At 40.4% G+C, this 23,367-nt stretch overlaps 1 protein-coding gene and 1 non-coding gene across 2 annotated transcripts in view; both read right to left on the bottom strand.

The window, feature by feature from the left end:
• Positions 1–23,367, bottom strand: part of PACRG (parkin coregulated) — a 555,979-nt gene that overhangs the window by 478,352 nt on the left and 54,260 nt on the right. The gene's annotated exons all lie outside the window — the stretch shown is intronic.
• LOC142454153 (U1 spliceosomal RNA) lies at positions 17,310–17,473 on the bottom strand. The gene has a single exon (XR_012785673.1). It is a non-coding gene; the product is annotated as a U1 spliceosomal RNA (small nuclear RNA).

Raw genomic sequence — 23,367 nt, forward strand, 5'->3', positions numbered from 1 at the left:
TCTAAATGATTAATACAACATCATTGATAGTGCAGAAGATTATGCATCGGGTTACCAACCACCAGGTCTGAGGTTCAAGTCTACCAGCCTCAAGCTCCACACAACAAAGATGGAATTATCTGCTCCCATAAAGATCTACTGTCTTGGAAACCCAAAGGCATTGACTGGATGGCTGTGGGTCTGGTTTGGGAGGTTTGATACCAGATGATGCAATATATGAGGATGCCAAGCATTAACATCTGACCAAGGACCAGGTTTTAGTAGTATCAAGTAAAGCACTCCGGAATCACAAGCACTGGGGATGCTGTGGAGAAATGGGAGGTTTTATTCCTGCTGAGCTCAAATGGCAGATGATACAGCCACTTTGCAAAGCAGTTGGCATTGTCTAGTGAAGCTGAATCTGTGAAGACACATACACCTGGTGAGCAGGTACGTGCATTCCTGGGCTTCTATCCAAAAGAACCTTTCACAGGATGGCTGTCTTTCTCAATAAGCAAGTGTACTGGGAGAAGCTATAGATGTTCACAGCAGCAGTGTGGAGTAGAAGAAAAGCAACACAAAATCTTAATGTATAGAGTGGGTGAGTATGTTAGAGAGCTTCTGCTACACTCTTCCTTCTACACTCACCACAGCTCACAGAAAAATCTCTTTTAGCCTCTATAACAATTCAGAATATTTTCCTCACCTTCTTGCTCCAGCGGAGAACTGACAGTCCCCTAGGGACACTGCCCCCTTTACTGTTGGCTGTTTTATCTCCAAGACCCATATTATAACCCCATGCCTTTGGGTCACTATGAGTTAGAATCGATTCAGTGGCTTCAAACCACACCACAGGGCAAGTTTCTTCTCTCCCTAACACAAATGGCTCTTTCTACCTCAATCTTTCTGAACTCCTAACTATAAAACTGAAAATCAAATTATTCTATCTCCTCTTCCTTGTCCTTCCTCCCTATTTCCATACTTTCTTCCCCAGCCAGTTTAAGTTCATGACTAATCATTGTTATCTCCCCCTTCCTTTCTTCCCAAATCCCTGTCTTCTTCTCTGAATGTTTGCAAAAACTTAACCGAATGCTGTTGAGTTGATGCCAACTCATAGCAAACCTATAGGTCACAGTAGAACTGCACCATAGGATTTCCAGGGTTGTAATCTACTCAGAAGTGGGTGATGGTGTCCTGCTTTGGAGTGGCTGGAGATCTGAACCATTAACAGAAGAGCATTTAATCACAATCAACTCCCTGTTATCTCTGTGCTAACACCTTTACAGTTGACTCAGTCCAGCTACACTCTTTAACAAACAGGTCATCTGGCTGGATCCAGGCAGTCACTGGGCAATTTTCCACAGTGACCTCCTCCACGTTTGTCCACTCACATGGATGACTATTTCATGTCTTTTATTCTCGCCTATAACACCTGTGCTCCTTCTCAAGCTGAGGGTCTTGCTTCTACTTACTGGACACCAGAAATGGCACAGAGAGAACCTCCACTGGTTCCATCCACCTGGTCCGGCACATAACCACAGGTGGAAGGGTACACCCTGTGTTCCTGCCTGGGGGTGTGGCAAAGCTGAGTATGACCCCCATCAATCCTGACCGGGATCCCTGGGGGTGCAGTGGTTAAGTGTGCAGCTACACTTAAAAGGTCAGAGGTTCGAACCCACCGGGAGCTCTCCCATGAGGAGTGAGAGAAAAGACCCGGTGATGTGCTCCCACAAAGATTACTGGCTAGGAAATCCAAGAGGGACAGTTCTACTCCGTTGTGTAGGTTTGCTTTTAGTTGGAATCGACTAGAGGGCAATGGCTTTTGCTTTTGTTTTTAAATTTCCCCTGTAAGCAAAACATACTAGCGTGTGTGGTTTTAGTCTAATGTAAAATGAAGACAGATAAGTGCCATTCATAAATTCGTTATCCAGACTTATTAGGCATTCACTGTTCTCCTTACACATAAGGAATGAATTAGACAGGTGAGAACCCTGCCCTCCTGGAGTTTACATTCCAGAAAGAGCAGGGAAACTATAAATACATTAGTTAACGTAATAAGAAAACATAGGTCATTACCAACATGCTACTGCTCTGGCATATTTGAAAAATCCCTATTTTCTATGGTGCTGATGAGGAATACTGAAATACCATGTATTGCCAGAAGAATGAACAAATCTGTCTCAGAATGCTCCTTAGAAGCAAGGCTAGGGAGACTTTGCCTCATGTACTTGGATACGTGATTAGCAGAGACCACTCCCTGGAGGACACCATCATTGATAGAAAGTTGGTGAAAAGGAGGATATTCTTCAAGCAGGTGGATTGACACAATGGCTGCAAAAGTGGCCTCAAACACAAGAACAGTAGTGAGGATGGTGCAGGGACCAGGTAGCGTTTTCTTTCTATAGAGAGCTGCAGCTTTCTACCTCTACAAGCAGTTCCAGTCTCTGACACACAAGGAGCGGTTCCTCCCTGTCCTACAGGTTGCTCTGATTTGGAGTGGACGAGTTGCTGGCGACAGCAACATATGGGATGGGAGCGAAAAGAGGGAGGAGTCAACGTTTTTGAGATCTTGAACCTGGGCCTTGTATTAAAAAGGGACCTTCAGAACAAGGCACCAAATGTTTGTTGTTGTTGCTGTTGTTGGGTGCCATTGAGTTGGTTCTGACTCACAGTGACCCTGCAGACAGTCGGAAGAACACATCCTGTCTTGCTGCTGGGGGGGGGGGGGCGCCCATGCTCCTGAGCATATGGAACCAAACACTATTGCGCCGGCGCCAGCCTCAGAACTGTTCTTAGGTGCCACTCCATCTTGTCAAGGGCCCTTCCTCTTTTCTGAGCATGACTGGTCTCCCTGAAAACAAGTCTGTTGGGTTTTTGTCCCGTGGTGGCTTGTGTGCTGCTGGTAGCTTTGCTGCCTGCATTTCACAGACTGGCAGGGTCACCCAAAGTGAGCAGGTTTCAGAGGAGTGTGCAAAGAAGGAATGGTGGTGTCCACTTCAGAGGCACCAAATAGACTCGAGCAAATGTACCTACTGTTCACTGCCAGCCCTTGTAAGCACACACATACACAAATTAAGTTAAGGACCAATATAATAGTGTTTGATTCTCCATCAATTTCACACCCACTACAAAACACACCTTGAGTTGTGTAAAATTATAGGCACCCCACATACAAATTGAAAGCAACGTGCTAATTCTAGCTAACCATGATATATTTTAGGGAGAGAAAACAATTGGAAGTATTTTATACTCAAGTACACTAATAAATTCTGCTACAGGTTTAAATCTGTATGTTTTTCCTTTGGGAAATTTTCCTGGACAATACACAATAACGTAGTTGCAAGGTTTTATAAGTGATAAATCTTGTTGGTTTATTAGCTCTATCTAGTCAAGTGTAACTCAATATTTTAGAAGTGTAAAATAATTTAAAAGATTATTCAGATCTCTTTTGGTTTTAAGTTGTCTTTTGATACATAGAGGAGATCAACACAGACCTAACTAAGGCCACTCGTAGAGACATTTTAATGTTAAAGCAATATTCCTCTGAAAAGCAATTTCTACCTTCAGCCTACTTAAGAATGTATAATAAATTTTGTGCGGAGGGGAAATCAGGTTTACAAGGTACTGAGGGAAAGAATATATATGGTCAGATTTTCAAAGGGCAGTACGGATGACTAATGGGCCAGTAAGATTGATTGATGAGGAGAGATTAAAAGAATTAACTATGTATGGAATGGCTAAGAGAAGATTTGATTGCTACAAAATAATTAGACCCTTCACTAGAATATTTAAAATTGAGCTAGAGAAAGGAAAACTAAGGACCTGTAGAGTCTATGGGCCATCTGAATTATTAAGCCTATAAATATTCATTGTTTAGCCCTAATCCTGTTGCGATAACACAACCCACACACAATTAGTTAAACCCAACATTATACAAGGGAAACAAAGATTTTACCAATACATGTCAGACCTAAACACACTAAAACATCATTTAGATATACTGTGTTATGTTAAAATACCCTATGGAATCAGAGTTTATCGCAACACAGATAAACAGAAGCACTGTCCACAAGTTGAAATTCAGCTCTAACGTTACTACTGGGAAAGATGAGACTGTTCACGTAGATGCCTGATTTTATGGTCAGGTTCTAATCTGCGTGCAGACAGATATATAGGCTTAGAGTATATGGATTCATGGTAAGGTATCATCAAGCTCACCCATAACGCTTAGAAGAGTGGTTTAAATTAATTTGCACTCTCTCTGACCACTCATCTTCACAGTTATCTCACTCTTGTTATGTAGGAAAAATAATTAATGCAAATTTTCAGGAAATAATTTTCTGCTGAAGAAATCTAAGAGACTTATGAGAATGGTCTAAATTAATATCGGATGATATACTGAGAGATAATTAAAGTAAGAGTACTTTATGTCAATTAATTCATGATATTCATATGATTTGAAATGGACCCATTTAATTTTCAAATAACTCAATAGAAGATGATGTAAGAAAGCTCATCCTAGAGCTTAGCCAAGAATAATTTGAGATGGATGTGTTCCTTTTAACCCCTATCAAGCAAGTGTGCTCCATAGTGGAAACTGTACCTTGGAAAGCAGGATTACTATGGGTTCTTATGGTGGTTTTTTCTGTAGTGGACCAGTTGTTAGTTCTGTTTATGTAATAGACATGGTCAAATACTCAATGTATAAAGCATAGTTATGCTAAAATGAAATAAAATGAATTTATATGTGTTCACAAAACTTTGTTTTGTCATGCTATTTAGAAACTAATAACTATTTTATTGAAATATCATAAAAATGATTACAGCAATTTTCAAGGCTTCAGGGAAATGTGCATAACCTTTGCTTAACTTCTAACTGGTGACTGGAATATGTGAGTTGGATACAAAGAAGAAGAATCAGTTGTCGGAAAATATGGCCTGGGTGATAGAAATTATTCTGGCAACTGCCTGATAGACACTTGCAAGACCAATCACTTATCATTGAAAGTACCATTTTTTTCAACAAAATAAACAGAAAATGCACTCATGGAATTTTCCAGAAGGAATAAACAGGGATCAAATTGATTACATTTGTGGTGTGGCAAGAGATCACAGAGACGCACAATGTCATCAGCCAGAAAAAGGCCTGGGGCTGGCCATAAAACAGACCAATAATTGTTCCTACGCAAGTTCAAAGTGAAGCTCAAGAAAATTGAAACAAGTTCATAAGAGGCAAAATACACCCTTCAGCGGATCCCACTTGAATATAGAGACCATCTCATGAATAGATAAGATGCTTTGAACACTGATGACTGGACATGAGCTGTGGAAGGACATCAAGAACAGCACACATGAAGGAAGCAAACGGTAACGAAAAAGATAAGAAAGAGAAGATGGATGTCAGAAGAGACTCAAACTTGAAATTGAATGTAGAGAAGCTGGCGTGTCAGGGGAACTAGTAATAAACGAACTGAACAGAAAGGGCAGTTTGAGCATATAAAATATTATGATAAAATATGCAAAGGCTTGGAGTTAGAAAACCAAAACGCATGACTGCACTTCACAATTCTCAGGCTAAAAGAAAGGAAGAGCAATTCAAGCCTCCAGATGCAATACTGAAAGATCCTACAGCACAATGTTGTCCAACACAGGAAGCATAAAAATAAATTAGAAGGAAGATGGAGTCATTATGCCAAAAGGAACTGGTCAATATTCAGCTATTTTTGGAGACTGCATATGATCAAGAACAGATGATTTTGAAGGAATAAGTTAAAGCTGGTGAAAAACTAGGTAAAAAACACTGGTGAAAAACCAGGTTCCAGGAATTGACAGAATATCAATAGAAATGTTTCAACAAGCTGATACAGTGATGAAGGTGCTATTCCTCTATACCAAGAAATTTAGAAGACAGATGCCGGGCCAACTGATTGGAAGAGACCCATATCTGTGTCCATTACAAAAACAACCCGACAGAATCATGGAATCATTGAACACTGTCATTAATATCCTACCACTTGTCTCTCCGTTTGATGTACTGCAGTGGCTTCTGGCTGCGTGCTGATGGAAGCTATGACACTGGCATTACAAATGCCAGCAGGGTCACCCAAACTGTAGAGGCTTCGACAGAGCTTCCGGACTAAGAGCAGACAATGAAGAGAGACTTGGTCCCAATTTTGGAGGAAGGAGCCACTGAAAATCTCACACATAGCTTCTAAACGTTGTCAGATACTGAATGCCAAACAAAGGAAACAGAACATTGTTGGAGCTACTGCCAAAGGATGGGACCCTTGGGTCAGAGGGCACTTGAACTGTGACGGAGGACTTGCTGATTTCTAAGAGTGGAGTAAACCAAGGGGAAGTGAGTTGTGCGAAACCTGCGGAGCCTTTGGGATCATCCTTTGCTGATGGGGCATGACTCAAGGTAAGGAGAAACAGCTGCAAAAATCCACCAATGATCAGAACTTGGAAAGTTCAAGCTAGGGAAAGTATGAATACAAGGAAATTGCAGTAGAAACGAAATGAACACAAAGACCAATATCCTAAGCATTAGTGAACCGAAATGAAGTGGTACTGGCCATTCTGAATGAGAAACTCATGATTTATTGTGCTGGGAGCAACACAATCAAAAGGAATGATGTGGCATTCATTCTCAAAAAGGACACTGAAAATTCAATCGTGATACAATGCTATCTGTGTTATACTTTGCCTTTAAGAGAATCTAATCAATACAACTATTGTTCAAATTTATACACCAACCACAAAAACCAGTGATGAGGAAATTGAAGAATTCTACTAATGACATCAACTGAAAATTAATCAAACATACAATCAAGATGAATTGATAATTATTGGCAATTGGAATGAAAATGTTGAAAACAAACAGGAAGGAACCCGTGTTGGGAAATCACCTGATGGAATTTGCAAAACCAATGTGTTCATTGCAAATACCTTTTTTTCCAGCAACATGAAAGGACATGTCCAGATGGAATCCATAGGGATAAAACTGACTACATCTGTGGGAAGATACGATGAAGCAGCTCAACCTCAGCAACTAAAACCAGGCAAAGGGCTGACTGTGGCACAGACCATCGACTGCTCATGTGTAAGCTCAGGATCAGGCTGAGGAAAAGTAAAACCAGTCCATGAGAGCCAAAATATGACCTGAGTCTCTCCCACCTGAATTTTGAGAACATCACAAGAACAGGTTCGATGCCTTGAACAATAATGACAGCAGACTTGATGAGCTATGGGAGCACACCAAAGACACCATACATGAAAAAAGCAATAGCCATTAATCATACAGGAAAGAATGAGAAGATCCAAGTGGATGTCAGAAGAGACTCTGAAACTTGCTCTTGATTGTAGACTATCTAAAACAAATGAAAAAATATGAAGTAAAAAATATGAACAGAAAAATGTCAAGGGCAGCTAGAGAAGACAAAGCCAAATCTTAGGATGAAATGTGCAAAGACCCAGAATTAGAAAACCTACAGGGGAGAACATGGTCAGCATGTCTGAAACTTAAAGAACACACAAAAATTCAAGCCTCAAGCTGCAATACTGAAAGATTCTGTAGCCAAAATATTGAATGATGCAAGAAACATCCAAAGAAGATGGAAAGAATACAGAGTCCCTCGAAGAACTAGTCAACATTCCACCATTGCAGAAGTTAGCATATAAGAAGAATCAATGGTACTGAAGGAAGAAGTTCAAGCTGCACTGAAAGCATTAGTCACAAATAAGGCTCCAGGAATTCATGAAATCCCAGTTGAGTTGTTTCAACAAGCTAATGAAGCACTGGGAGTGCTCATGATCTGTGCCAGGAAGACAGCAAACTGACTGGAAGAGATCCGTATGCATACCCATCCCAAAGATAGATGACCAAAAGAATGTTCAAATTATTATTGAACGGTATCACTGATATCACATACAAGTAAAATTTTGCTGAAGATCACCCAATGACCTGCGCAGTAGTACATTGACAGGGAATTGCCAGAGAGTTTCTGGCCAGATTCAGAAGAGGTCACGGAACAAGAGGTATCACTGCTGATGTGAGATAGATCTTGGCTGAAAGCAGAGAATACTAGAAAGATGTTTGCTTGTGTTTTATTGACTATGCCAAGGCATTTGACTATGTGGATCATAACAAACCATGGAGAACCTTGAGAAGAATGGGAATTCCAGAACGCCTCATTGTGCTCATGAAGAGCTTACACATGGATCAAGAGGAAGTTGTGCAAGCAGGAGAGTACTAAATGCACCATGGATGGCCAAAATAACAAACCAATGTGTGTTGGAAGAATAAGGCCAGAGTGCTCCTTAGAGGTAAAATGGCAAGACTTCATCTCACATCCTTTGGGCATGTTGTTAAGAGAGACCAGTCCCTTGAGAAAGACACCATGTTTGGGAAGTCGACGGGCAGCAGAAAAGGAGAAGCAAACAAAAAGAAAGAAAAGAGGAAGGCCCTCAAGGAGATGGATCGACAGAGTGGCTGCAAAGATGGGCTCCAGTTTGGGAATAACTGTGAGGATGGAGCGGGGCTGTGCGGGGCTCTTCCTGTTGTGGAGAAGGTAGCGGTGGGTTGGAACCAACCAGAAGGCACCCAACAACAACATCATCGTTAATATTACACAAGAGTAAAATTGATGAAGACAATTCTAAATGATTGCAGCAGTTGATCCACAAGGAAGTGCTGAACATTCCAGTCCGATTCTGAAGAGGCTATGAAACCAGGGGTATCAATGCTGTTAGAAGGGCACAGGGCGATTCTGGAGGCTTTTAACGAAGAAGCTTAAAGAAAACTAAACACCGCACTGATGAGGAAAAGCCAGGAACGTTCAGCTAGGACTGTTTTTCATCAGGGCAATGTACCTGCTCATTCTCCAAAGGTGACAAGAATGGTCTCAAGAGAATTTCCATGCAAAATCTTACCTACCCACCCCTTACCCTTGATCTTGTCCCTTCAGACTCCTTTGTACTCCCCAAACTCAAAAAATATTGTAAAGGGACAGCATTTGAGTCCCTTGAGATATCAAAACTACTGTTTTGACTTGGTATAAATCAAAGCACAACATTCTCCAGGGAAGGGATTTAAAAACCCAAAAAAACACCACCATCTTGTCAATGCTAACTCATAGCGACCCTAGAGGACAGGATAAAACTGCCCCCTGTGAGTTTCCAAAACTAGTTGTGGGAGTAGAAAGCCCATCTTTCTCCCATGGGGTGGCTGGTGGTCTTGACCCTTCAGATCACAGCCCAACACATAACCACTCTGTCACTCAAGGGCTAAAAAGAAGGGAAAGCCACCTTTAAGAAGAGTACAGACCCAGATTGAGGATATGTCAAGAAACAAGAGCTTCTGATTTAGATATATTTGTTTAATGTAATGTATGAATTTTGTAGCAGTACTTTTTGACTAGTTCTCATATACAGTCACAAGGCACACCAATCTTAATACTTATATTGTGTATCTTTGAGTCTAGAAAACTGACAAGGAGATGAATTGACAAAGTGATGGAAATAACAGGTGAAACAACTATTGTGAGAATGGCATCAACTCACACCTAACTCCCTGCGCCGAGTAAATTCAGACTCACAGAGAGGCCCTGAGGATGGCCCAGGCCAGCAACACCTCCTTCTGTTGTATTTATAGCTGTTAGGAGTCAGAACCAAGTCAATAGCATCTAACCATACAGCAGCATATAAAGAATCAGTAATCAATATGCGGGCATCTAGGTTATTAGGTTTGTAAAAGACTTGGAGGGAGACCACAAAAGATTCAGAAAGAAAATAGGAATCTTTTGACCAGGAATTCAAATTAGGGAGTAGAAATGAGGCCTGTCTTTTGTTTCTTGAAAACTGTTTCAGCGGATTCAATACCAATGTTGGACTGCGACCCTCTTTTCAAAACCTTGAGATTAGAATTTAAAAAGATTAATTGAATTAAATTCCATTCTGTTGCAAAACTTAAAAAATATGTCAGTTACTTGCAAGGAATCACAAAGCATAGAAGTGGTCGTTCTTCTCTCTTGATCACGGAATGAGGAAAGAGTGCTGTCGTGAAACCTGAAGGTTTGTGGCAAATTTCAGAGTCCAAGAAACACAACTGAACATCACTATGAAAACCAAAAAGTTGACTTCTTGCCTTCAAGTTCATTCACACTCATGGAAACCTCAAGTGTTAGGAGTAGTTGTGAGTGTCAGAGAATTAACGGGACAGTGGACTTGAGGGAAGCAGGTCACCAAACCATTTCTCACAGTGCAACTAAGTGGACTTAAACTAATAACTGTTCAGTCAATGTTGCTGTCGTTGGGAAGTCTGTCAAGTTGTGTGACAGAAACACCACCCATTATTTGTGCCATCTCCACAATCATAGTTAAGGGTGGGCTCATTGGTGCAGCCACTGTGTCCATCCATCCCCTTGATCTTCCTCTGTTCCACTGACTCTGAGTTACCAAGCATGATGTCCTTCTCCAGGGACTGGGCCCTCATGATAAGATGTCCTAAGAATGTGGAATGAAATCTCATCATCCTCCCTTTGAAGGAGCACTCTGGTCGTAGTTCTTCCATGGTGCTTTGGAAAAATTTCACCAACACTATAATTCAAATGTATTCACTCTTCTCTGGTCATTGTTCAGCGCTCGTGTGCACATGAGACCATTAAAAACACCATGGTGTAAGTCAGGCGCACTTTAGTCCTCAAAGGGACAGCTTTGCCCTTTAACACTGTAAAGAGGTTTGCAGCTGACTGACCAATGCACTGCTTTGTTAGCTTCCTGACTGCTGCTTTCATGAGCTGTGGTTGTGAGTCCAAGTGAAAGGAGATCTTTGACACACATTCAGTCTCATTTTTATTTTTCATGACATTGTTTGTTGGTCCAGCTGTGAGGATTTTTGTTTACATTGAGTTGAAATCTATGTTTTTTGGTCTGATGAGTTGTAATCTATGTTGAAGGCTGTCGTAGTCTTTGACCATCATCAGTACATGTGTCACATCTTTTCTTTTCAGGAAAGCAAAGCTGTGTCATCTGAGTGTTGAAGCCTGTTAAGAGGTCTTCCTCCAATCCCAGTGCCACATTCTTCTTCATATATCCAGCTTCTCAGATTAGTTGCTCAGCACTTACACTGAAAAAGTATGATGAAAAGGTGCAGCCTTCACAGTCTTTTTCCTATTTTTAACCACAAAGTATTTGCATCACCAAATGATGCTATAACCTCCTGAGCTGACCTCTCTGCCTTGACTTCACATGGCCCACGAGGGCCCCTACAGAAAACCTGTAATATGATTGGATCTTTTTTGAAGGCACCTAAATGAGACTAAAAGACATATATTACTAATGAACCTGTCTGCACCTATCTGCGGATCATAGAAATATATTTAAGCAATTTTTGCCTGGGATAAATTTGTGCATGTATTAATTAGCTACTCCTAGTAGTAATACTTTTTGCTTCATTCTCATCTATATGCAAAGATACACAAAGGGATTCAAACAAGTCATAGAAAAATGGAAGAAAAAAGATCATGCAAACTTTCCACAAACTATTTTATTCTCCCACATATACACGTATAAGTGTGTGTGTTCCAGAAACTTGCCATAGCCTTCTGACACACACGCATGCACACACACCCTCCAGATATTTTTTTTACCAGCATCTAGAGAAATTAGCACCCTTAAAAAATAGAAAAAGGTCAGTATAATCCCATCAATCAAACAAAGGGCATCAATCTAAGAAATTTGCTGACATGAGGAAACACAAAGTGCTCATTATTTAAGACTGCCAATATTGTGTAGCTTCTCCAACAGGTAATAAAACTATACGTACAGGGCACATCAGCAGCTTTAGTACAGGTGGCTGGTCTTCACAGTCTGACAGGACAGGAATGAAACCCAGGGCTATTCCTAAGTGAATGACCGATGGTTAAATCGTGCCTTCTCAGCTCTCAGGCAAACACTAAGGGCAGGTCACACACTTGTTTTCCTTCCTCTACTTATTGCTCACTCGTGGCATCGATTTCATGGTTTCTACTTATAAAACCTATTCTTTGGTAGCATTTAAAATGTTCTGTGGAAATTATGACCAATACTTAGTTCCTGAGGAGCCCTGCTGGCACAGTGGCTGTGTTGGATATATACTTGTTTGTAGATGATCTCAGCTGAAGTGACCCTTCAAGGAGTCCTGGTGGCATAACGGGTTACAAATTGGGCTACTAACCACAAGGTCAGCAGTTTGAAACCCTCACTTGCTCCTCAGGAGAAAGACATGGCTCCCTCCCCTTTAAAGAGTTACAGTACAATCTCGGAAACTCACAGGGGAGATCTTCCTCATGGGATTGCTATGAGTTGGGCCAAGTTTGTGGCAGTGATTAGTAATTATAGCCCATGGTCTTCAATAGTAGATTTAAGAGCCTCCTTTGCTAACAATGCGCAGGGGAGCCCGTGAAAGCTGCAGCCCCATGGGATGACTTTGTACTACCCAGACTCCAATGTTTTCCAACTTAAAAAAAAATCATTTTATTGGGGCTCATACACCTCTTATCACAATCCATCCATACATTTCCTCTCACAATTTGTGGGGAATATACATATGCCAGTTCCTTCTCTGACAGTCTCACCTCACACAGATTCTGCCTTTTGCAAATCTTATCATATCCTAATTTAATTAAAACTAGGTAACAGATGGCAAGTGAATGAATGCATGCCTCTGTTCAAACTAGGCTACTGAATGGTTCACAATGGCAACTTCCCTAAAAGTGAAGACCAAAATTAATAACAATGGAAAAAAGAAAGAAATGTATTGGCATAACTAATATTTGGTTCTAAAATTATCAAAACCCCCAATGGACTGTGTGAACCCCAAAGGAACTTTCTTCCTCTGGTCTGAGACCAGCGCATCAGATGGTCCTGCCTTCCACAAGGTCACTCTGGACACCAGCCTCCTCTACTCTTTACCTCTCCATTTCCAGGTTCAAAGACTCCGGATGAGGAAGAGAGCAAATGGCTGATGACTCCTGGGAGATATTTGGGGCTTTACAGGAAACGGCATACACCATTTCCACTCCCATTCCATTGGCTCAATCGCAATTCCAGGGCCACTCGTGGCCATGTTGGTCTTTTCTTCACGTTCTATCTTTGTAATGACCTTTGACTTTCTTCATGTATGGTTTTTGTTCCTATCATTTGCAGGTCTTATCAGCAAATAACCATTTTACTTTTCTTTTTCATCATAAAAGATAGTCCCTCTCCCCACAGAGAATTCAAAGTTCTTCCTAGTGTTGAAGAAACCAAAAGTTGAATCGAGGAGGTATCTGGGTGACGTGTAATCTTCGTCATCAGCTCAGATGTGAATCTGCTCACACAACAAGGGTTCCACTTAGAAATGGGGGAGTTAGAGATACAGCATTCCCTGCCAAGAATACTCTGTTCTATGGTAATGAGGAAGATCCCTGGATTAGAACCTAGTCCAGCTCTCTGGAAAAAATCCTGTCTCTTGTCCTCCACATTCCCACACTCTGACCAAAGGATGTCTGTCCTTTCGGGTCACATCAAAATTTGATGTTGGGGACTATGATACATTTGGGAACTATAATGCTTTCATAATTTGCTTCTAGCTTTGCAAATATGGGGATCCAAATGTTTATGTAAGGAATTAACTTAAAAATTCTTATTCAGTTTTGAGGGGTTGTGCTTTGTTTTTCTTTTTCAGGTCGCAAAAGTCTTTAGCAATTCAATTCTCCCCCAAACCTACTGATCTTATCTATTTCCATCTGATTTGTATGTCAATAGCCATGTTGCTGTCCAGTCAGTTCTGACTCATCGTGACCCTAAGTACAACAGAACTGAACACAGTCTAGCTATGTGTCATCCTCAAAACTATTTTTATGCTTGAACCCATTGTTGTATCACTGGGTAAATCAGTCCTGTTAGAGGTCTTCCTCCCTTTCACTGTCCCTCTACTTTCCCAAGCATGAGGTCCTTCTGCAAGGACTGGTGTCTCCTGACACAAAGTGCAAGAGGTGAAATCTTGCCATCCTTGATTTTAAGAGCATTCTGCCTGAGCTCCCTGCCAGACAGTCTATTTGTTCTTTTGGAAGTCCATGGTACTTTTTCTATAGTCTTTGCCAAAACCATAATTCAAACGCATCAGTTCTTCGAAAGCTGTATCCAGTGTCCAAGTTTTGTATGAAAATTAGACTATGGAAAATACTGTGACTTGGGTCAGGTGCATCTTAGCATTTAAAGGAACATTCATGTGTGTCAACACTCTAAAGAGGTCTTGTGCAGCAGAGTGACCTAAGGCAGTACATTTTGTGATCTCTTGACTACTGCTTCCAAGAACACTAATTGTGGATCCAATAAGATGAAATCCTTGACAACTTTAAACTTTTCTCCATTTATCATGATGTTACCTATTTTGGTTTGCTTCACATTGAGTTGTATAATCCACACTATTTTATCTTAATCAGCAAGTGTTTCAAGTCGTCCTCACTTTCAGCAGAGTCCCGTCATCAGCATATCACAGGTGGTTAATGAGCCTTCCTCCAATTTGTATGCCAAGGTCTTCTTCATATAATCCACCTTCTCTGATGATTTTCTCAGCATGTGGATGGAGTAAGTATGGCCAGTTTCCGCGGTTGTTTGTTTTCGCTGACATAAATTTTGGTCTTTCTTCCTTGTCTTTTTAATGACCTTTTGCTGTCTTTATGTGTGATGCTCTAGAGGTCCTCATCAGGTCTGCTGTACTCAGTGTTCAGTGCATCAACTCCATGCTTGAGATAGTCTCAAAATTCAGATGGGATAGTGGTCTTATTTGGGCTCTTGTGAAGTCGTTTCAATTGTATTAGCTTCGACCTGAACTTGCATACGAGCAATTGAGGGAGTGTTCCAGAGCCAGCCACTGGCCTGGTTTTAGAGGCTGATATTGAGCTTCTTCAGCATTTCTTCCCACAGATGCAGTCAATTTGATTTAGGTGGATTCTACCTGAAGAAGTTCATGTATATAGTTGCCTTTGATGTTTTAGGGGCAAAAAAAGGTACTTGGTATGAACAAATCATTGGCTTTACAAAATTCTACCATGTGCTCTTCGGCTTCTTTTCTATCACCAAGTCCATAGATTCCAACTATGATGCCTCCCTCTTTGCTTCCAACTTTTGCATTCGAATCAACCATAATTTTCACTGCATCTTGCTTGCATATTTGATCAATTTCCAATGAAGTTGTTGATAGAATTTTTCAGTTTCTTCAACATTAGCTTTATCGATTGGTGCAGACGTGTAAGTAATCGTTGTATTGCCTGGATTTAGTTGTATACCGATAGATATTATACTATTATAGACTGCATTGTACTTCATGATAGATCTTGAAATGTTCTTTTTTGACCATGAATTCCTCTTGAATCTGTCATTCCCAGCAAAGTAAACCTAGTGATTTTTTAATTAAAAATAGCCAATACTGGTCCATTTTAGCTCGCCAATACCTAGAATTACAATTTAATGCATTCTGTTTCATTATGATAACTTCCAAGTTTCCTGGATTCATACTTCATATGTAAGAAGTAGTTCCAATGATTGAGGATTGCAAATGCTTTCTCTCATTTTGAGTCATACCCCATTATTAATGAAGGTCCTGAAGGCTTTTCTCCCACAAGATTGACTCCATCTATATCGTTAGAGTTGACTCTGTTTTGAGAAGGTAGCTAATCTTCCTTCATTTTTAAAGTACCTTCTGACCAGACGGGTTCATCTTCCGGCACTATCTCTGGTAACTACTGCGTCTGCTTTTGAGATTTTCAGTGTCTGACAATGTTTCTATGTTATCCATAGGTTTCCAGTGGCTAAATTCTCTGAAATGGACAGCCTATTCCTTCTTTGTAGTCTCCTCTGAGTCAGGAAGCTCTGCTGAAATCTGTTCACTTTGGGCAACCCAGCTGGTAACTGAAACATAGCTTCCAGGATCACAGACACATACAAACTTCCACAGTATGACAAACTGACAGAAAAGTGGTGGGTCAATAGCCGTATCCAAAATTATTTTCTACTGCTATAATTCTCAGTCTTGATTTATTTCTTTGCGTCTTTGTCCCAGTATGCTTCTCTGTCTCTCTCTCACTCTCAGCATAATTGCGGCCACCCGGCAGCTCTGAAACCTAAATTGGAAAAGCCATATGTGCAATAGGGTTCAGGCCCAAGTTAGCTTGTTCTATTAAGAATTCTAACTGGGCCTTTGCACCTTAGAACTTTCTTAGCATATTTCTCGTTATCTGAGGTCAAGAAGCAGATGAATTTTGCAAACTATAGGATATGCTGAAGGCTAACCTTTCTCCAGTCACATTTTTCTGTTTGGAAACTGGTTGATTGTTATCCTAGAGCATCTCTTTCTTATAATAGCCTGCTGAAGGAACCAAGAGTCACCAGCATGCACTATTATTTTGAACTTTTCCAACCATGTTTCTAGAACCACAGTGTCGTGTAGGTCGTGAACAGCATCCCAAATTATCAGAGCTGGCATTTAGGAAAGGATTTTTAAATTGAAGACCAACATTTCTCAGGCTTTTTCACCCTGTGTATATGTCAACTCACAGCCCTGATGCCCAGTAATAAAAAGTCATTGTCATATTTGCTGTTGTTTTTAAGTGATGTAGAGTTAATTCCAACTTCTAAGTGCCTCATGTGTGACAGAACGAAATCCTGCTTAGTCCTATGGCATCCTCACATACATTGTAATGTGTGAGCCTGTGATTCCAGCCACTACAAATCCATCCAGCTCACTGACGGCTGCTCTCATGGAAAGGAGCACTGCACACACAGTGGGTTAAGCATTGGGGTATTAATGGGAAGGTCGGAAGTTTACTCTGTCTTCTTCAGACATCCATTGAAATATTCTGTTCAGCTTTTACTTCATCATCTCTTCCATTTGCATTAGTTACTCCGTATTCAAGAAACATGTTTCTGCGTCTCTTCTGATGTCTGTTTTGGTCTTTTCTTTCTTTCCTGTTTTAATGATCTTTTGCTTTCTTCAAATATGATGCACTTGATGTCATCTCACAACTAGTGTGGTCTACAATCATTAGTGTTCAATACAACAAATCTCTTATTGACGTGGTCTCTAAATTCAGGTGGGGTGTGTGTCAAGGTAAGGAGCTCTGGTGATGATGTCAGATAAGCACTGTGCTGCTAAACTCAAGGTCATCACTGCAAACTCATTAGCCACTCTGAGGCAAAGTCTTGGAAATCCTAATAGGCTCGCAGAGGAGGGATGACCTAAAATTGACTCTCTGACAGTGGGCTTCGGTTTTTTGCTCATTTTTCATTTTTTTTAACTTTCTTTTTTTAAGGGGAGAGCGCAAACGCAGCCCCCCACTACCACCAATTATGCAGTCGAGTTTCCCACATTTGGGGAAATCGCAGGGGTCAGCACATCCGGAGTGCAATGGATAAGCCTCGCCCTGAGAAAACCACCTTCGTGATCACAGTATCTCCTCTGCCAGGTAAGTATTCATTTTTCATTCTTAAGGCTGTGCTTTGGCTCTCATAGATTTGTTTAAAAGTTTTTTAACTTCATCTTCAACTTCCACATGAGCATTAATGGTCTGTTCTAAAGTTGAGCCCTGGCCTTTATCTGAGTAATGATATTGAGCTTCTTCATTCTCTCTTTCCAAAAATGCAACTGATATGATTCCTGAGTATACCATCTGGTGAGGTCCTCATATCTAGTCATTATTAAAGTTGTTGAAAAGTAGTATATCTACACTGACTTAGTTGTTGATAAAACAAAATTCTATCATGCAATCTCCAGCTTCGTTTTTTAACACCAATCATATTTTCCAAATATTGATCCTTGTTCCCAACAACTTTTGCATTCCAATCACCAATAATTCACAATGCATTGTGATTACATGTTTGATCAATATCAAGCTGTAGAAGTTTGTATAAATGTTCAGTTTCTCCATCATTGGCATTCAAGATTGGGGCAAGAATTTAAATAGTTAACATTTAGGTGTTGGTTTTTCTTATGGGGCCACCCCAATTCCTTGTACCAATGTCTGAGTTTCTGTGTTAGGGGACTCCTCTCTGATTTGCTTCCCCACATAAACAAAGAAAACTTTACTGTCTAAAAACAGTAACACCTTTTTTCTTCATCACATAAGGCTCAAGAAAGCAGTCCTTGGTCAGTGGGAGACATTCAGGTGAGACGGAGGAAGTCAGCTAAGGTGATGATGGAAAGGTTTTACAAGCAAGGGCTGGAAATGCTGTTCTCTTGCTAGCACTTAGTGTGTGATCATGCATATCTGCAAGGGAACCCGGAAACGGAGACTGCTGGCAAAAAGAAGAAGATATGGTTCCTTCATCACGAAATAAAGTAATAACGAAGCTCTCTTGAAGGTCATAAGTAAAGACGTAAGGAAATAAAGATGTATATATTTTTTCTACTAGGAGAATATGAAATATTCCAGAGATGAAATGTGTACCTATAATCTATATATAATCTATAACTATATATACACTATATACGGTTGTTATATATTTTAATTAGGCAAGATAATTATAAACAAATCAATGCATTTTTAAGGAAGATGACCAAATAATTTTACATTTATCATAAAGAGTAAAATATTTTAATATGTCAGCAAGGCATATGAAGTGATAGAAATACATCCCTATTTCTAATACATATAAACCCACACAAACATACCCTTTTCTTTTAACTAATTGTGAAAATTAGATCGATAATATTAATTGTTAGAAAGAGCAGAAAAATACACTATTATTCTACTAGATGGTTGGAATATTGAGTTCAATCTTTGTAGAGAGAAGTTTGGTAATAGTTATCAACATTAATAATGTTAATACCCTTTGATCCAGCAATTATGCTTCCAAGAATCTATATTAATGAGGTAATTGGTAAGTTCACAGAGATGTGGGTATAATAATAATTATCATAGCACATTTTAAAATAGAGAAAAATTATTAAGTATAGAGTATCTTTAAAAAGGAATTCAAAATAACCACTGAAAATTATAATACAAATAATATTACTGGCACTGAGAGTGGTATCAGCGGAGAGTGAGATGTGATAAGATGCAGATATACAACGTGGTTCCAAAAAGTTTGTGGATAGATGGAATTAAAATAAAATGGGATTTTCCACAAGTTTTTAAAAAGCCCTCTTGTATCATTTCACGTGGGGAGACGTACGTATGCATGCCAGGAGCCCTGATGGCACAGTGCCCAACCTCTCATTTTCTCACCAGAAGGTCAGAGGGTGAAATCCACCAGCTACTACAACGCAGTCAGCGTTCATCAAAACTGGAACCCCTGAATCCCAGTAGTGCAGTTCTAATCTGACAATTAACTTGATGGTCACAGGTTTTGTTTCTCTGATTGTTTTATTTTAATGTATATTAAAAAAGCAGATAAAAAATCAAAAGGGGTCCAAAAATATTCAGAATGATATTTCAATATCTAGTCTCCTAAATATTAGCAGCCCGAATGAGATCAGGGAACAACTGTGGAACAAACCACCAATTGCTCACATGTAAGTTCAGATTGAAGTTGAATAAAATTAAAACCAGCCCATTAGAACCTAAATATTATCTTGAATATATGTAACCTGAATTTAGAGAATTGCAAGAATAGATCTGAATTACTGAACACTAATGACAAAAGACTTGATGAGCTGCAGGATGACATGAAGCATATATTCATAAAAAGAAAAATGTTACCGAGAAGACAAAAAAAGAAATAGAAGGTCACAATAGATAGCAGAAGAGACTTAGCTAAGTGTAGATATGATGAAGGAAAAAGAGGTGAAAAGACAATTTCAAAAGGCAGCTCGAGAAGACAAAGTAAAGTATTTTAATGAAATGTGAAGAAACCTGGAATTACAAAAATCAAAAAGAAAAAGCACACTCAAATAATCTCAAGCTGAAAGAACTGAAGGAAAGAATGCAAAGTCAATTTGCAAAAAGTCTGGCCAGGGTGCTCCATAGAGGTAAGGATGGTGAGACTTCATCTTATGCACTGTGGACGTATTTTCAGGAAAGACCAATCCTTAAAGGACATCATTTGGCTCTCAGAAATTCCTCTTGGATACACTGCACTGGATTAAACCTCACCAGGCATTATATACCTTCCTGACCACAATTTTAGATCTCTTGTTGTTTCCTTATCCTTGAGTTTGTTGGCTTTCCTACTCCCCTGCCCTGCCCCCTCCTCTCCCATATCCCCTCAGAACCACCTGGTCCCATTGTTTTCTCCTTAGGTTTGTTTGTCCTGCCAATCTCATATAAATAGACACAGGGTGAAAGAAAAGGAAAAATAAAACAAAAACCAATAGATAGTTCCAGGTCTGTCTGCTGACCTTTATGTATATTTTCCAATCAAGTCTGATGAGGTGCAAAGTCTTGTCCCCTGATCAGAAGTCTATCTTCAGGATTCCTTGGGGACTTGTTTACTTTGCTCCCCTTGCTGCCCTGTTGCACTCCCTTCACGTTTCACCCAACTGAATTATTGAGAGCCAAATTATAGTGGGATAGGAGGAAGGTGAAAGGAAACAAGAGGAAAGAAATAGGAGGCAATTTATATTTATAGAGGTATAGCTCTAGGCATGTATATATGGTGCCCGGCTATTAAAAGATATAGCATCTGGGGTCTTAAAGGTTTGCAGTTAAACAAACAGCCATTTGCAGGGAAGCAAATAAGCCTACACGGAAAAAGCACGTCTGCCTGTGTGCTCATGAGGTGTTGAGGAGATCAGGTATCAAGTTCAAAAGATCCAAAACAAACAATTATATCAATGTGAATGCGGTTTGGGGGTTGGACTGGAGACCCAAAGCCCATCTGTCTACAGAAGAGTTACAAGGAAGGGATGATTCAACCTAGGTGCAGTATAGCAAAGAAGAAGCACACATCATTCCTCTGGTTCCTGAGCGCTTTTTCCATCCCCCCTACCATGGCCCAGTTCTACCTCACAAATCTGACTCGACTGGAGAACATACATTGGTACAGATAAGAGCTGTTGACACATGGAATTCAAGACAGATAAACCCCTCAGAAATAGTAGTGGGAGTAGCAATATCATGAGGGTGGGGAGATGGATGGGGAGGGGGAGGAAGGGGGAACCCATCATAAGGTTGGATATATAGCTTCCCCCCAAGGGGATGGATATCAGAATTGTGGGTAAAGGGAGACAACGAACAGTGTAAGATATGAAATAATAAAAACAACCGATAATTGATCAAGGATTTGTGATGGTGGGAGGGTAGAGAAGGAAGGGGAAAAAAAGAGGAGCTGATACCAAGGGCTCAAGGAGAAAGAAAATGTTTTGGAAATGATTATGGCAACATATGTACAAATATACTGGATACAATTGGTGTATGGAATGTTGTAAGAGCCCCCAATAAAATGATTAAAAAAAAAAAAGACATCATGCTTGGAAAGGCCGGAGGCAGCAAAAAGAGAAAGGCCCTCAAGTACATGGATTGACACTGTGGCTGCAAGAATGGGCTCAGGCATAGCAACAAGTCTAAGGATGGTGTAGGACCATGAGGTGTTTCATTCTGTTGTGCAGAATATCCGTATGGGAAAGAACCAGCAGCAACATTAGCAAACTACTGAGCAAGCAGGCAGCATCAAAAGATGATGGAAGAAATGCACGGAGCTGCTGCACCAAGAACTGGCTGGCTGGCATCCAACTATTTCAAGAGGTCGCATTTAAGCAAGAACCAGTGATCCTTGTGAATGAGGGGGCGTATGGAGTGGGGGCCCAGAGCCCATCTGTAGGCCATTGGACATCCTCTTACGGAAGGGTTGTGGGGAGGAGATGAGCCAGACAGGATGTAATGTAGCAACGATGAAACATACAACTTTCCTCTAGTTCCTAAATGCTTCCTCCTCCCATGATTCCAATTCTACCTTACAAGTCTGGCTAGACCAGAGGATGTATACTGGTACAGATAGGAACTGGAAACACAGGGAATCCAGGGCAGATGACCCCTTCAGGGCCAGTGGTGAGAGTGGTGATTCCAGGAGGGTGGAGGGAGGGTGGGGTGGAAAAGAGGAACGGAGTACAAGGATCTACATGTAACCTCATCCCTGGTGGACAGACAACAGACAAGTGGGTGAAAGGAGACAGGGAAAGATACGACAAAATAATAATTTATAAATTATCAAGGGTTCATGAGGGAGGGGGTAGTGGGGAGGGAGGGGGAAAATGAGGATCTTATGCCAGGCGCTTAAGTGGAGAGCAAATGTTTTGAGAATGACGAGGGAAATAAATGTACAAATGTGCTCTACACAATAGATTTTTCAATTTCTTCATCATTCACTTTAATGATTGGTGCAGAAGTTTGAATAATAGTTGTATTGCCTAGATTTAGTTGTATACAGATAGATATTATCCTATTACAGACTGCATTGTACTTCATAATAGATCTTGAAATGTTTTTTTAGACCATGAATTCTAAGCGATTTCACTTGAACCTGTCATTCCCAGCATAGCAAACCATGTCACTTTTTAAATTCATAATAGCCAAACTAGTCCATTTTAGCTCACTAATACATAGAATTACCTGGGGCTTAAGTGGAGAGCAAATGTTTTGAGAATGATAGGGCAATGAATGTACAAATATGCTTCACACAATTGATGTATGTATGGATTGTGATGAGTTGTAGGAGCCCCTAATAAAATGATTAAAACAAAACAAAAACCAATGATACAGAAACAAAGAAGCCCAAACTCCACTGAAGGCATTAACAAAAAAACAAGGCTCAGGAACTGACAGAATACCAATTGAAGGTTTTAACCACTGGAGGAACCACTGGGAGTACTCACCTTACGCAAGAAGCTTGGAAGCTAACTACCTGGCCAATCAACTGGAAGAGATCCATAGTTGTATTCAGTCCGCAGGAAGGTGAACCAACAGAATGCATAAATTATCAAATCACTAATGTCACCCCAAGTAAAAAGGCGTCGAAGGTCATGGAACCATAGTTGCAGCAGTAGAACGATGTCAGGGATCTGCCAGAAATGCAAGCTAGGTTCCGACGAGAATGTGGCTTGAGGGTGATGTCAGCTGAATATTGATTGAAAGCAGAGAACACCACAAGGAACCTTTATTTATACTTGTTGATCAGTTGAACACACTCAACTTTCGGGATCCTGGTAAACCCGCAGAAAGTGGGAATTCCAGAACAATTCACTGTCCTCAGGGCGACCCTGTATTGAGGCACTCATACAAACAGTACAAGGGGACATTGCGTGGTTTAAAATCAGGAAATATCTGTGCTGGGATTGTATCCTTTCACCATATTTATTCAATCTGCATTCTGAGTAAGTAATCGGAGAAGCTGGACCACATGAAGAAGATGGCATCATGATTGGAGGAAGGC

This window comes from Tenrec ecaudatus, chromosome 7 (genome assembly GCF_050624435.1).
Source record: "Tenrec ecaudatus isolate mTenEca1 chromosome 7, mTenEca1.hap1, whole genome shotgun sequence".
NCBI classification, from domain to species: Eukaryota; Metazoa; Chordata; class Mammalia; order Afrosoricida; family Tenrecidae; genus Tenrec; species Tenrec ecaudatus.